The sequence below is a fragment of the Haplochromis burtoni genome, unplaced genomic scaffold, assembly GCF_018398535.1.
Source record: "Haplochromis burtoni strain Fernald_Lab_line unplaced genomic scaffold, NCSU_Asbu1 Contig_57, whole genome shotgun sequence".
In the NCBI taxonomy this organism is placed as follows: Eukaryota; Metazoa; Chordata; class Actinopteri; order Cichliformes; family Cichlidae; genus Haplochromis; species Haplochromis burtoni.
This window is the reverse complement of record NW_024582418.1, coordinates 1,320,464-1,326,463: the sequence shown is the minus strand read 5'-3', so window position 1 is coordinate 1,326,463 and position 6,000 is coordinate 1,320,464.

Genomic DNA, 6,000 nt, shown 5'->3' with positions numbered 1-6,000 from the left:
GTGAATGTCTAAGTTGTGGGATAAAATTGAGGCAGAGGCAGCCAGAAGGGGACAGTGTGGGGGGGCCACAGCCCCCGTCCTCCAGGGTTTTTAAAAAAAAAAAAAAAAAAAAAAAAAAAAATGTATTTTTATTGTCAAGTTTGAATGAAAAATTAAGGATTTTACGTGTCTTTAATGACACTGAAATAATGTAAACAGCAAAAATAAAACCCAGAACTTAACCATCCAGTCATCCACGTATAGAAATATTGGATCGTCATATCTTGACTTGAAAAGTAATGTAGCTAACCCAAGTAATGGAGCTATTTCCTCAAGTAAAAGTTAGGAGATTATCACTGTGAGCACAACTGAACCTGAACAGAGAAACCCCGTTGAAATGGTTGGTTTTAGAAGAAAGAAATGAATAAACATATGTTACTTTACACTTCAGAGTTAATTGCAACTTGCAGAGTTACAAAAATAACAAAAAGGAAGGCATGCTGTACTTTACCTCCTGTAAGAGTGAAAATCAGTTTACTCAGATTAACACAGCTCTTGTCAGCAGGAGATTGTCTGAGAGGAAATTGGTGTTGGCAGTGACAGACAAAAAGGACGTCAGAGACACAAATGAAGAGACGACAAAGAGCTGAGGTAGACAGAGAGAGAATTGTTAGCTTGGATGTGGATGGAGAGTGGGTAGGAAACCAGAGGTTATCGTTGTCCCTGGTCTTGATCACTGCATCATAAGCCAGGATTGAGAAATCTGCCGAGCCGTTTCAGAGAGATTTTTGTCGCCTACATAAATTTAATGGATCATTCGCTGAGAAATGAAATGGCAGCCTCATATGTGGGATATTTACTTTATAGTGCTCCTGTGCCTAACGGTGGGGGAAGAAAGAATTCAACTTTATGAACAGATTATACACTAAACAAACCCACTATAAGGGTCAGAGGTCACCACAATGACAGATTCACTGACTGAATGCTCTTAACAGCAATGCAGGTCAGATAGAGTGAGAAATCCTTAAACCAATTTTGCTGGTTATTGGTGAGTTTTATCCACATCTCTTCCAGTATATTTTTGCCTTGCTGGAAACTTCCTTTTATAAACGGCAAAGCTAAGGTTGATGTGCATTGTCTCCCCAGAGTTGCACATTGAACTAAGGTCTTTCCTATCATCAAACCCTCTGACTCAACTCCATATTATCTCAGCACCAGTTCTGGCTGCAAGATCCTCATCTCGCTGGATAATGACAGAGTAAATAAAGGGTGAATGTAGCCTCAGCAGGTACAGGCACATCTTATTTGCAAGAAATGTGCTTGTTTTGAAGTGGTTTGCATACAAAAAAAGGAACCGCATGCTGAATTGATTTAAATTCATGTTATAATAAATGTTGCATGGTTTAGTACGTCCTCTCTGTCCCAAGCAAATTTACCCTCTGGCACTTATCCTGTTCTCTAGCTAGTAAAAGTCACACCCCCAAAGTGGTGTTTTCTTCCAGCTGAGTGGCTCCTGTCAGTCACTGCAGATGGGTAAGCATTGCTCCGAAATCGTTAAGGCTCTGAGGCATCTTGGCTCAGAGACTTGCAGCTAATATCACGCTTCACAAACCGGTCAATACCCAGCAGCTCCGTGAAAAAGCCCAGCCTGAGCCTAAATGCCCCCAGAACACTAGAGGACATGCTTTCATTCACCCCACTGCTCACTAAGGTCGGAGCCACCAAGAACAAATCAGCTGTCATATGTCTGGGAAGTGTAAGAGCAGTCACTCAATCAGCAAGACAGCCAGACAATAAATATGAAAGTCAGTTTTTCAGCTAAAGATCGCAGCTCGGGTGGTCGACTGCAGATTTTTGTTTGTTTGATGCCACAAGCTTTAAAATCATTAATCAGTAGTGACCGGCTGATTCTGCTTATAATCTTATCCAATTGAAAGTTAACACATTAACGTAATAGGGACTTTTTTGCAAAAAGCCCAGCTTAGACATTCGTGCCAAATGAACACGCAGGGACACACTAGTGAGATTTATAGAAAAAAGTTTTGTGTGGCCTGAAGCATGCGAAGATTATTTTAATGCTTTTGAACCTTCATTCACTAAGGACATAAATCAGCAATTGTGGGAGACTATCAATCCATTTTCTTCTGCTTATCCAACTAAAGGACACAGGAGCCTATCCCAGCTGTTTTAGGACACACTCTGAACAGGTTCCCAGCCTGTCATGGGATTAACACAGACACACATATGCACAGGGACAAACAAACACACACAAAGCCACTCTAAAATCATCAGTTGTCTTTGGATTGTGGGAAGATTTGGACTGTGGGTAACAGAAACGCACCCCATAAACCGAAATAAAGTGGTGGAAAAATATTGTTTCAAATCTTATAAAAACTTAAATGCATCTAAAAATTTAATATAAAGTGAAGAAGAAAAAAAATGCTAACAGGAGGTGAAACGGTCTGCTTCCAGGTGTTTGCAGCAGTTTTTCTTCTGAATGTATTAAATCTCTGCAGGATCAGTGTGAGCATCTCTGAAGTAAGAGAGCTGTGCTGATTTATGCATATGTCTCTGCAGAGAAGCAGCTTGGGTTTTATCCACAGCTGTCTAACATTGTGACAGGTAAGCTGTCAAACATGGAGGTTTCAAATAGCTTTTTGTTATTACACAGTGACCGTCCTCAGGATGAGCCCTTGGTTTCATCACAGGCATTTTATCTTATATCTGAATATTTTTTTATCATGCCAAATTATTATGATTTTTTTTATTATCCAGTCTCACAGTGGGCTGTGTGTTTGTAGCAGTAATTACATTATTATGCATACTTTGACATTAAAGCGTACACCAAAATATTGCCATATGTAGACTAGTAACAAGGAGTGCACAATGCTGATTGGATAAATTTCTATAACATAGAGAGTATCCAGAATTTTCATCAGCTTCACAGACAGATATGCTGTTTATTTGGACTGATATGGAACCATCCTCTTTCTTATGCATGCTCCATTGTGGTCTCATAATCAGTTTTTGACTTGTGTTTGGTGCCGTGACAGTCATTAAATTAATCTGCTGTCATGAGTGATTGCTGGGGCATTAATATATGGAAATTTAGAGTGGCTGATATTTTGGTAGGTTGAGCGGTGCAGTAGATCTGTCATGCAAGTGAATGGGGGGAAGGGATTGCCTTGAAAAAGTCAGAGCCCTGAGGCCCTGTTGTACTTTAATTTGCCCTTGTATTACAACCTCTGTTTTCTCCACATTCTTAGGGTTGACTGAAAGCTAAGCTACCAAATCTTACATTATGCATGTACACAGTTTTCATGGATGATATTGATTTTTCAAAACAAGAAACACAAGCGCTGTATGAATCAGTCTCTTTCATCAATGTTTATTAAAATTATTCATGCATTAGCTGTTTTGGAGGTCAGCTGAAATACAAAGAAACCAAGCATTTCTCATGGCCAGTAATGAAAGTGAAAAAAGTGAAGTCAATAGTGGAAACAGCCACTTCTGTGAAATTAGCCATAGCAGGCAGCTGCATTCCATGTAGATGAATTCTACCTAAAGTGCGCTTAGTCATATTATTTAAGAATTAGCTGCACATTCAATTGAAACAAATAATCAGCTAGGCAAACACTGCTGCTACCAAAGTGAAGATGCACTTTTCTGCAAGAAAGTGCTCCAGGCTGCCAAATAAACAATGCATGCCAGTGGTTTGCAGATACCCCTCATAAATAAGTCAGTTTCTGTGTTGCAGGATAAATTTTCATTAATATTCAAGGTGACCAAAGACTGAACATTAACAACCAACACTATTCCCCCTTTTAAGGTGTTAACAAAGAAATCTGTGAATTTCTTTTTTTTTTTCCAATGCAGTGAATGAAGAGAAAAAGAGCAACATCACCGGTTTAAATGCTTACCATTTCATGGCTATCACTAGACCTTGACTAAAAGACCATGCTTTTATTTATGTACAAATAACATTTTCTGCTCAGGAAAAAAATCTAACTCCAAGCAAATCCAAAAAACAGCTCTGCATTTGCTAAATACTTCAAAACTGACAGCATTTTTCTCAGTGGAAGTTACACTTAACATCTCTTCCTAATATTTATGATAAACACTTGTAATTGTAATTAGGAAAACAACCCATACATCACTGTTACCCTGTAACCACTCATACCCACTTCATAATGAACCGCAAAAAAGCAAAAAGCAAAATCAAAACACTGACCACCATTAAAAACTGTCCTTGGTCGTCATTACACGGGGTAAAATCAGCAGTAATTCCTGGATCAGATTGTTCTGCAGTGGTCATGAGTATTTATTGGCTCCAGCTCTCATTGTCAGTGATGGAAATGTGGTGGACATACAATTTTTTCCCCCTTTTTTTATTTCATGTCCAAGTACTTAAACCAATAACAGTGCATATGAGAAAACTGTTAAGAGATGCCTGACAACAACATGATAATAGTGTCAATAACCCATACGATTGTACCATTGACAGGATACATTTGTAACCTCACAAAATTCATATTTAGTTTAGACTGTGAGAAAAGTCTTGGATTTCCCTCTTTTGACATTTGGCAAGTTAATAATAAATATAAAAAAACAGGATGAATTTTAGCTTTCCCCAAAGACAAAATCTTTACACAGACAGTGAAGTGAAGCAGAGTGCAAGTACATCAGTCATTGGTGGGCTTTATTTGGTATGCAACAATAAAAATGATTTCAATAAATGATCCCTGACACGTGGCTTCAGAGGGCCTCAAATACAGCTGCAAAGCAGAGGGACAAAGTCAAGGCAAAATAAGCACTAATGCACCAAAAACACAATGTCAAAGTAATCTCAGTTATTTTCACTTTGATACAATTCATAGGAATTCATTAGCTGTTTGAGTTGCCACCAGGCAGATTTGGAAATGACATCCAGTCAACTACTATAGGAACATGCATAATTTATACCTTTTTTTTTCTAAGAGAGCAAAAATGGCATGGTTTGGTCGAAAAATATTTTTCACATTATAACCCAGATGGTAGATTTGTTGATTCAACAATGAAAAAATAATTCTGCATCCAGGATGAAACAGCAGGAAAAAGAAACTAGCAAAGATCTACTTAAAGGAACACTATTAATATGTGACTTAAGTAAATTAGGTTGGAAAAGGCTGTACTCAGTTGTACCACAAGAAATCGAATGGATGATACGTTTGTTGCATAATGTACAAAATACTGTATTTGTTAGTTTTGATCAAAAAATATTCTCAGCTCTCAATCTGAATAAAAAATATAAATTAATTAAGTGAATTTATTAATCAGATTTTTTAGTTGCTTCATAGGTGCAGCATATTTAGACAAACTGCTCTCAGTAAAGGGAACCACATATTGGAATAGCATATGAATGGCAATGAAAGAAACCTCTACACATCCTCTACACAAACAATGTATGATGGCAAACCAGATCTGTGGTCACATTTAGCTCACCTTTGTAAGATACTGAATTTGCTTTTGTTTTTGTTGTGTATCTTGGTTATTGTAAAGTTTCATTTGCCCAGGGACCACATATGCCTTTGTGCATGGCATTTGCCTGTTCTACCTGTGCCTGCATGGGTCGTCTCTGGGTTATCCAGCTTCCTTCCACAGTACAAAGGCCCACAGATGTCTGCTGAGCCCAGGACCTTCTGCATCACTGGGTAGCCTAATAAAGAAGAAAATCATCATATTTTTCAAAGATCCACTGAAATGATGGATAATCACTAGATGGTTTTTACATCAGTATTTACACAGTGAATCTGCTGATGACACACAGAAATATTTGAAAATGCTGAGTAAATATTATCCATGGAAATATTTACAGTCAGCTTGGTCATTACCCTACAGGGCACTGAGAGTCATCCTGTCACTTTATAAAGTCTATGCAGAGTAGAAACTTTTTGGAAATGTCATGCTTTTTAGAAATGAAGCAATGATAAGCTTAATGCATGGTAATTATTGCTTGCACACCTCCGGGATACTGAGATAAGA